Source organism: the organism of the source record quoted next, unplaced genomic scaffold, assembly GCF_019419815.1.
Source record: "Pyrus x bretschneideri cultivar Hongxiangsu unplaced genomic scaffold, Pyrus_bretschneideri_v1 Contig68, whole genome shotgun sequence".
Classification (NCBI taxonomy): Eukaryota; Viridiplantae; Streptophyta; class Magnoliopsida; order Rosales; family Rosaceae; genus Pyrus; species Pyrus x bretschneideri.
The window spans coordinates 1,084,623-1,095,093 of NW_025999807.1; positions in this window are offsets into that span (position 1 = coordinate 1,084,623).

The window sequence follows — 10,471 nt, forward strand, 5'->3', positions numbered from 1 at the left end:
ATATAATATTTGTGGACATTAGGAACTTATGGATCGAGAATCTGACTTACGGATCTTCCCGAATTGAATTTCTAAAGTTTGTAAAATCCAACGTTGACCGCCACTTGAATTTACGATTGGCGGATATCCAACCGTTGGATCGTAAGGAAGTTTTAGTATGTTGTTCTAGAAGTATAGTGTGGACTTTGGGAAGTTACAAATTGGAAATCCATTGGCAGATGTTCCAAATCGACTTATGTAGGGTTGTGGACCTCACCTTTGATAAAGACTTGACTTTTGGACAATATGCTACGAATTTTTCTTTAATATTAAAATCAGTATTACTAGAGACTATGTAGGGCTTAGTGGGCCTATATCGATTAGTGAGTTATCCGAGATAATATATACATCGGTTGACTTTTAGGGTTAACTGTTGACTTTTTGTAAAATTTGATAAGGACCTCCTTAGCGTATTTCGACGTGCTGATTCCGAATCTGCCATCCGTTTTCCTAAATTTGACCATTTTAGGATAGTTCCTTTATTAGCCGTACTTTGTACGAAAACGCGTAATTTAATTAGCATGTTATATTTACCTAAATGATTTTGTTTCTAGGTGAAATGCATTGCAAAGACTCTCGATGCTACAAGTCGGGTTCGACTCGGCGACATGATCTGTGAGTGAGTCTTTTCTTTTTTTTTATATATATATATATATATTGGTTAGTGTCCATATATACAAGCATTAATAAATTCTTTATGTGATTGCCATGATTACATTAATGTTTATAAGAAATACCTTATTGTTGGGAAATGATGAAATAATCCTATGGGATGCATAGGTAAGCTTACTATAAGGAGATGCCGTGATTATATTTATGGTCATGAATAGCATGATATTGATTATATTTGTTGAATGAATGTGGCATCACTATATTGATGTTATCTGCTCATCGTTTGCTGCACTGGTATTGGTACTCGCCTGGGTCAGGGCCAGTCTTTCACGTGTATGTGCACATCGCACCGTACGCTCACTTTGAATCCATTGTAGGTGCTAGTCCTGTCGTACAAGTTGCTATAGGCAACTCCGACTCGTATGTGCTGCGCATAGCGCTAGTCTTCACGTGATTGTAGTACTAAAGCATATATTATTACACCCAGTCCTGTTCATGTCAGAATACCTCTGCATGAACTCATGTGTCAGCATGTGTCAATGAGCACCCGATATGATATGTTGCTTATGTGAGATTTTGTGATTATGGACATCATGCCCTTATTTACAAGATATTGTGCCATAATGAATTCTTGAGATTTTGCAGGCTACGGTAAGTATTTTCTTAATATACGTAGTACGTATATTTAGGAAACTATATTGGTTTTATAGCGAGGGGTTATTATGTTTTCGAAAAGGATTTTTACAAAGATTTGTTTCTAGGCCCAATCACCCTTATTTTTCGCCCCTTCAAGTTTTATTGCTGAGCTTACATGTCGACGAGGATTCTTGGCAAATCTTGGTGTAGACGATTACCTTCGATGGTATAATTCTCATCCTATCTTACTGTACTATACTTATGCTCTAACATCACGTGTGAAATGGGTTCATTCCCGCTCACCCCGCACTCTATTACTTAGGCACTTTTAGGTTTAAGTTTATATACATTTTCCACATCACTACAGTTTATGGCTTTGTCACCTTCCAGGTGTCGGCCAACACAGATCGGTTCAGAGTCCAAGTAGACATTCCGGGTCGGGGTTTGTCAAATTAAACACACCATTTTATTTCTTGTACCCACTTTGTTTAATCATGTTTCTTTATTTTTGTTTGATTTAATCAATCTAATTGCTAGAAATAAAAAAAAGTGTGTAAGAAGTTAAAAAGAATAGTGTTCAAAAATCTTCCTATGTGAATGACTATTGGCCTACTATAAATCCATCAGTTAATGAATTGAATTTTGGCACAAAGACATGAGAAAACAAAGTTTTCCCTTAGAGCAAAAAAAAAAAAAAAAAAAAAGAAAAAAAAAAAAAGAAGAAGTTTTACCCATCATATCATGACTTTGCTTGGCATGCTTGCTTATATACACTGAAACTATTCTGTAAATATAAATGCAAGACAAAAATTGTGTCATCAATAGCGTGTAACCTTTGGCTTTTAACCAAAATTTAGCAAATCACTCTCACATGCCTTAGTTTGGCATACTTGAATTTTGCACTGGCGCCTGTCGCTAACTAGTTGCTTAGGCAGAATTGTGCGAGCTACATATAAATCCAAAGAAAACTTTTGAGGTTTAAACGAAAAATTATGCTCTTGTTCGTAGAGATGAATTACACAACATGTACCAAGATCACAGTTCAACAAGTATGCCAATATGCATGCACATATTAACTGGAGTGTAACTTGGAATCGACGAAACAAGTGTTAGGGTTTGAGAAGGAAGTCTTCTCCACTCACTGCCAAAAAAGTTCACGCAACTGAATATGGTTTATGCTTCAAGAAGGAACCGGTGCAGTGAATGCAGAAACCACCTAATATTTATAGATAGGGTTCCCTACTAATTCGCCTATTATAGAGTAGTTAGGTTTACCATAACTCTTGATATCAATTATATCTCTTATCACGTTAATCAACACAAGTTTTCCTTAATTGCGTCTGAGAAGCATTTTCTGTCAATTCAAATGAGTATCACAATTATAAAATAAGTTTCAAAATTACCTTTAAGATGAACCAGAACCGAAATCAATCACAAGGTAAGAACTTACATGAGTGGCTCACTCTCACTCATTTGTTGAATCAATGGTCTCCTTAATTCCCATGCTGAACACATGTCTTTTGAACACTCCCATTAGCAAAGCTTTAGTCATGGGATTAGCTATCATCTGATGAGTGCTGATTTTTTCTATATTGACTACATTCTTCATCATTTCATCTCTTACCTTCAGGTATTTTGTATCCAAAACCTGTAAACAAACGACCTTTTGTTGTTCTTCGAAAAGAAAACTACAGCCTTGTTGTCATAATAGATTTTTAGTGACCTTTATTGTGTCAATAACCTTCAAACACCTGGTGAAATTTTGTATCCATGAAGCCTGCACAGTGGTAGTGTAGCAACCCATGAATCCTGTGTCCATTGTTGAAGATGTAATGGAATTCGTTTCGAGCTTTTCTAGGGCACTACACCAGTACCCATAAGAAAAATGTAACCACTAATTGATCTACGATCATCCACATACCCAGTCAAGTTTGGATCAGTGTAAGCCTCTATCTGTATGTTGTCAACATGACCATAAATGAGCATAAAGTTCATGGTTTTTCTCAAATACCTAAAAACCATCTTGGTAGCTGACCCAATGAGGTCCATCAGATTTGATTGAAGCCTTTCCAATACACTAACTGCAAATGCCAAGTTAGACCAAGTGTAAAGCTGAGCATACATCAAAATACCTACTGGTTTATCCTTCATGGTGTCCTTCTCGAGCTCATTCTTGGGGCTTTGTTCAAGACTTAATTTATATCCTTTCCCAATGTGCAGTTCACCACTAGAGCATTTGTCCATGTTGAACCGTTTCACCACTCTATCAGTGTAACTTTTCTGTGACAAACCAAGAGCCCTTTTGATCTGCCTCTTTTGATTTCAATTCTAGGACAAAATGTGTTTCCCTCAAGTTTTTCATGCCAAATTTAGTAGCTAACATTTGCTTGGTTGTATCCACCAGTGACATGTTAGAACTAGCCAAGAGTATGTCATCTACATTAAAGACCAAGAAAATGAAGTTGGTACCACTAACTTTCATGTAAATGCAGTCATCCATTTTGTTCTCTTCAAAGCCTTATGAAAGTACTACTTGATCAAATTTGATGTATCGAGAAGTCTGTTTTAATCCATAAATGGATTTGTTTAGTTTGCACATCATTGACTCCTTCCTTCTTCAACAAAACTTAGTGATTGTTGCATTATTATAGCTTCATCCAAGTCACCATTGAGGAATGACGTTTTCATATCCACTTGGTGTAGCTTTTGGTCAAAATGGGCAATGTGACGCCATGATGATTCTCATGGAGTCCTTGTAGAAACTGGAGAGATTGTTTTATTGTAGTCGATCCCTTTCTTTTGTGTGAATCCTTTAGCCACAAGCCAAGCCTCGTGCCTTCCTATTTGTCCTCTAGCATCCCTTTTGGTTTTAAAAACCCATTTGCAACCAATATGTCTTTGATCAAATGTGTTAGGCACCAAGGTCCATACCTTATTCCTTTCACTGGACTCAATATGTGGCAGGGTCATCTTCATTGCCAATGTTGTACTCAGTTTCTTGTAAGTATAGGAAGAAATTTGATGATACTGGCAAGATTTCTTGATCTCTGGGACTTATTTTTTGGCACTGGTTCACTAAGTACTATATTTGGTTCTAGGATGTTCTTCTTGTGTAGTGTACTATTCTTGTTCTTAATTTTGTAGTTGGAATCAAATCATTCATGTTGACAACATTAGCTGGTTAGTTTGATGCTTCAAGTGGTTTTGGTGAGCTTGTAGTTGGTACCAAGACTGAAAGATCAATACTGGTTACTTGAGAGTCAAGCAACCTGTCACTATTTTCCATTCTTCAAAAACCATAGAAGCAGCAGTTGAAATTTCTTGCTCGATTTCTTCAATGAACTTTTCATTATGTATTTTTTGTATCGTGGAATGGGAATTAGGGCAGTAAAACTTGAATTCTTTAGACTTCTCAGAATACCCTACAAACCAGCAACTAAGTGTTCTTGGATTAAGCTTTCTTTCATTAGAAGTGAAGAATCGTGTCTTATCTTTGCAACCCTATATGTGAAAGTGACTAAAGTTTGGTTTTCTGCCTATCCAAGATTCAAAAGGTGTGATTGGCACTGATTTAGTAAGAACTTTATCAATTGAGTATGTACTTGGCAGTTCTTAATGCTTCACCCCACAAGAAAATAGGCTGGTTTGATCTTGAAACATTGACCACATCATGTCTTATAATGTCCTGCTTCTTCATTTTTCCACTCCATTGTGTGTGGAGTCCTTGGAGTTGTGTGATGTGTAACTTTCCTAGATTGTTCAAGATACATTGCAAAGAAACCCTTTTGTTGAACTGCTTCTGTAGCCTTGCTAAAGTACTCACCATCCCTATCGAATCTCACAATCTTAATGTGTTTTCAAGTTGATTTTCCACTTCAAGTTTGTAGGTTTTAAAACAATCCAACATTGATGCATTTTTAGACATTAAATAAATGTAAGCAAACCGTGAGAAGTCTATAAAACTTACAAAATATTTGTTGCCACAAATTGTTTGATTTGGAAAAGAACCACAAACATTGATATGTGTTATTTCCAAGAGATTTTGACTTCTTGTCAAACCAAATTTTCTGGTGTTTGTTAATTTTCCTTTGAAACAATCAATACAGTCTATGAAATTATCAAAATCAAGGTTTGGAATCAGTTTTTGTTTTGTCACAAGGAGAATTCTTTCCTTAGAAATGTGCCCTACACATTTACGCCAAAGAGTTGATGAATTTTCTTTTGATGACAACCTTTTTGAACCAGCATGGTAAACATTGAAACATTCATTTACATACAAACATTGTAACTGCCACACGTCTTCATTAAGTAAAGCTATGCCAAACAAGGTACTTAAATTATTTGAATGAAAGAATTCTATACCTTCAGTGTCACCAACAAAGGTAAAACCTAACTCTACTAATTTTGAAGCAGAAACTAAGTTCCTTTTCATGGAAGGTACAGAAAGGACTAGACTTAAAATCAAAGCAAAACCACATGACAGTTTGAGATTGACACTCCTAATGGATTTGACAACTACCTTGCTCTCATTACCGACAAAAAACATTATAAATCTCCTTACTTTGCCCCCCTTAGGTTTCTGAATCCCTACAAGGAATTTGTAATGTGATTGAGCAACCAGTGTCAAACCACAAGCTTGGAGGAGAACAAAAATTAAGTTTTACTTAGAAGAAAAAAATTTCATTACCTTTCTTAATGAGCCAATTCTTAAAACATGTAGCAGTTTTTTCTTATATGACCCAATTCCTTGCAAAAGTAGCATGGTTTTCCATTTTCATTATCAACAGTTTTGAATTTCTGAGATCCCTGAGGGGAGTAATACTTTTAAAAGAAGAAGTTTATCAATAATGGAGTGAGCATCATGAACTACAACACATTTCCCTTTGGAACTCTAAACCAGATTTGCAACATGATCAGGCTCATCAGTTTTGAGTCTCGATTCTTCTTGAGCACACATGGAAATGAGATCATCCATCCCCATTTCTCCTTTTGTGTATTATATGACACCTTGAGTTATCCATATTGAGCAAGCAATGAGTTTAAAGCCATATGAATTAGCAACTAATTAGTCATGGGAACCTCAAGATCATTCAGCTTCTGAGCAATGTCAACCATCTTGAGTATGTGCTCCTTGTGCTCCGAACCCCATCAAACTTCATTGAAGCCGGCTTGGTCAAAAAATTGCTTGTTTCTGCCTTGTTAGACTCATTGGCATTGTCACTCTTTGGAATGCCTCCCCTTACAAGCTTAGTCATTGCTTTCTTCATGATCAGTAAAGTTGTTCGATTAACTTCTATCATTTCTCAAACTTAGCCTGTTTCTTCAACTTTTCTTTTTACAGTGAGTGTTGCAGCATCTTCCTTCAAAACTAGGTCAACATTCACGAGTCCCAGCACAATTTGAATATCTTGCTTCCACTTCTTGTAGTTGGATCCAAATAGTGTCTCAATGTTGGTGAAGTTGAGGGAAGTTATACATGGAACTCAAGAAAAGCATGAGGCTTTGTGAGTCATTTAATCTTTGTAAATTGACTAGAAGGTGGAAATTGGTAATATAATGATTTCAGGCACAGCCCCTTTCCCCCTTTCTTCTAGCCTCCCTCCCAACTTCCCTTTTCCCTTCTGTCCTCCTTCCTCACCATCACCCCTTTGTTCTTCCCTTTTATCTTCTTCCCCCTCTCCCTGATCTTTCCCCCACACCTCACATCCCATCCCGTTTCCTCTTCCTCTATCGGTGTCTCCAACACATCTCTCTAGTTGGGTGGAGTCAAGCTATTATCTTTCTCTTCTATAATGGCCGAATTTTGTTTCGCCTTCATTATTAAGTGTGTTGATCGTGTTCACGGCGGTGGTAGTTCAGGTGCACATGGTGGTTCGATGTGCAAATTCGAAGCCATTGAGGATTCCTATCGGTTGGATTTGTTTACCAAGGCATGCAACTCGTTCCTTTTATTTTGGGTTAGTGGTGCTGACAAGCTATGGTGTCTCTTCGGTATCGTTAGTGGCTTTGGCGTGGATTTCCTCTGCTCTGCATACCACTGTTTGATGTCTTTGCCAAGCACATACCTTCCAAGATTGAGGACTCTGCTATTGTAATTGGAAAATTGTTGCAACTTGCCCATTTCATTGCTTCAATTTGTGGATAGCTATTGGATTAATACTGAGGATGAATGAATGATTTCAATTTTGCTATGTTACGATCCATGTGGCTTCAGTGTTCACAAATCTTATCTTTTTCCAGTGGACGGAAACCCTGGCGAGTTTTAGTGCTATCGATTTTATGTAAGTTACTATGGGCTCGTAGTGGCGTGACAACGATGTGACTGTGGTTCTGGTGCATCATGGTATCTCCTTTGCCACCGAAGCCCATACCAGTCTTGTCCTCGCCACCAACATAACCATATGGTCCTGCAAGGCTGAAACCCACACCTCCTACCATGCATGTACTCTTGTCTTTCTTGTGGACACACATGTGGTCACATCATCTGTTTTAGTTTAGTTTTAGGTTTCATTTGTAGCACCTTAAGAAGGTTAGATTAGTAATTTTGTGTTTCTCTGGTAGATTTGTTTGTGTAGCTTATGCGACTTATGTGGTCTCATTGTCGAGGCTTTTTGTCAAGGTACCGGTGTTCGGATTGTTGTGTCTGCTGTCTTTGTGACAGTTTTACTCAGAACTCTTGTTTATGGTGATTTATCGTGGTAACCATATAGGGGTTTAAAAATTATTTGTATCTTGTGCAAACTATCTTCATATCAAGATTGGTTGGTCTTATTAATGAAACACTTTATTGCTTTTGTCAAAAAAAAAAAAAAAAAAAAAGTTCACGCAATTTAATCGGGTTTGTGATTTAAGAAGGAATCAGTGCAATGAATGCAGAAACAACCTCATATTTATAGTTAGGGTTCCCTACTGATCCGCTATTGTAAAGTAGTTAGGTGTACCATAACTCTTCATATCTATTAGGTCTCTTATCATGGTAATCAACACAAGTCTTCTTAATTAAGTCTCCTTAATGGTTGCATAGTATTAAGACTCTAAATAATAATCATATCTAGACTACCCCATAATTTGGCCAAAAAGTAAACCTATAAAATAGGTTGCTTACCATCTAAGTAACCAATGGCGAAGCTGCATAGGGGCGAGCATGGGCGCTCGCCCCTCTGGTTCGGTCGAAAACTAGAAAACATGGTGGCCATTTTCTGTTTGTTCACATGGGGATTTTGTTTTAAAATTTTAAACCAAGCTGAAACGACGTTGTTTTGGTCCTGGTAGTAAAAAAAAAAAAAAAAAAAAAAAGAAATCTAAACTAAAAACAGTGTCGTTTTACTTGTTATTTGAAATGAAAATATAATATTGCAGCGAGACCACTGGTCCTTATTCCTATCTCCTGGTAAAAAAAAAAAAAAAAAAAAAAAGGAAATCTAAACTAAAAACAGTGTCGTTTTACTTGTTATTTGAAATGAAAATATAATATTGCAGCGAGACCACTGGTCATTATTCCTATCCAACCCTTTCCAGTTTCCCATTCATCCCCCACCACCCCTTCTTTTCCCAAACGACAAATCACTTCACTTTTCAAAAGTGTGCCCCAATCCCAGCAAGCTACGCTAGACTCTAGATGCCATGCCAGAATCCCCTTCCCAAATTTGAGGTATATTTTTAATTTTCTAAATTTATATAATTTCAAACCCTAATTGATTATTTTTATTTAATTGATAAAGAATTACAGGATAATATACTAATGTGGTTATTGATTATTGATTATTCATAATTGATTGAATTTTCTGAGTATTGATAAATGATTGTTGTTTAGGGTGAAAAATTGAATTCTTGATTATTGATTGATTAATTGAATTATTGAATAATGTATATGATTTTTCATATTGATTAGTTGAATTGAACTTTTGTTTATTGAATAATTTGTATGATTTTTGACATTTGATTAATTGAATTGTTAGTTTGGTTAGTTATTAGTCATATTAGTGTAGTCTACTCTAGGATTAAGAGTCTAAGATTTTTTTTATCCATTATCCAATTACGTAGTAGAATGATACTATAAGACCCTAGACATAGACGTCAAATGCTTGATTATCCACCTAATTATCGCGAAGCAATTCGTAGTCACTGTCTCCAAAATGAACCTTGCCAACCTAAATCCCTGATGTGAGTATTATACGCACACAAATTAAACCCTCTTTTTATCAATTGTAGTATAAGTATAAGTAGGGATCGTTCTTAACCGGGGATTAGAAGGGATTGCAAAATCACTTGGAAACTGACTCAAAAACGTAAAATAAAGTTTAAAACACTAAACTAGACTCAAAGAATGCAAAACTAAACATTTAAAACACTAAAACAAACCAAAGGACTCAAAACAGCCCCAAAACACTCAAAACTGCCTTAAAAACACAATCTGGGCAGTTTTGAGCACTTTGGTGAATTTGGACGAATGTGATGCGAACTAAGTAAGCACACAAATTAAAACCCTCTTGTGACAATTGTAGTATATAAATAAGTAGGGATCGTTCTTAACCGGGGATTAGGAGGGATTGCAAAATCACTTGGAAACTGACTCAAAAACGTAAAATAAAGTTTGAAACACTAAACTAGACTCAAAGAATGCAAAACTAACAATAAAAACACTCAAACAAATCAAAAGACTCAAAGAATACAAAACACTTATAAACACAAATTAAGACACTTTCTAACTAAATTAGACACTAAGGTAAAGGGGGATTGTAGTTTTGACGAAAACAAATTAAATGCACAGATTGTAATTTAAAGGCAGAATTTAAATATGAAAGTGATGAAATATGGAATGAATGCTAGCTAGAAGGTTCTTCTCCACACATGTTACACTTGCATACAAAATGATTTTCAATTGGTCTTTCGATAAATTATAAATACTCAACGCCCCAAGTTAACTGTGAATTGCACTAATTAACCATCAGTTTTTCCACAAGTTATTAAGTTGGATGATTGCATACGACAACCCAAAACATTCCCTACAAGTTCCCTACATGAATTGCATAATAGAGATACAAGCAAGAATCATTAAGTTCTATGAAAAACATAAGCATTGACGAAGCATTCGTTACTATGAATTGCATGAAACTTATGCTAAGAATTCATTCAACGCGATCGTTTTCAAGCGACCTTCACTACTTGTGATTATAAGATTGTA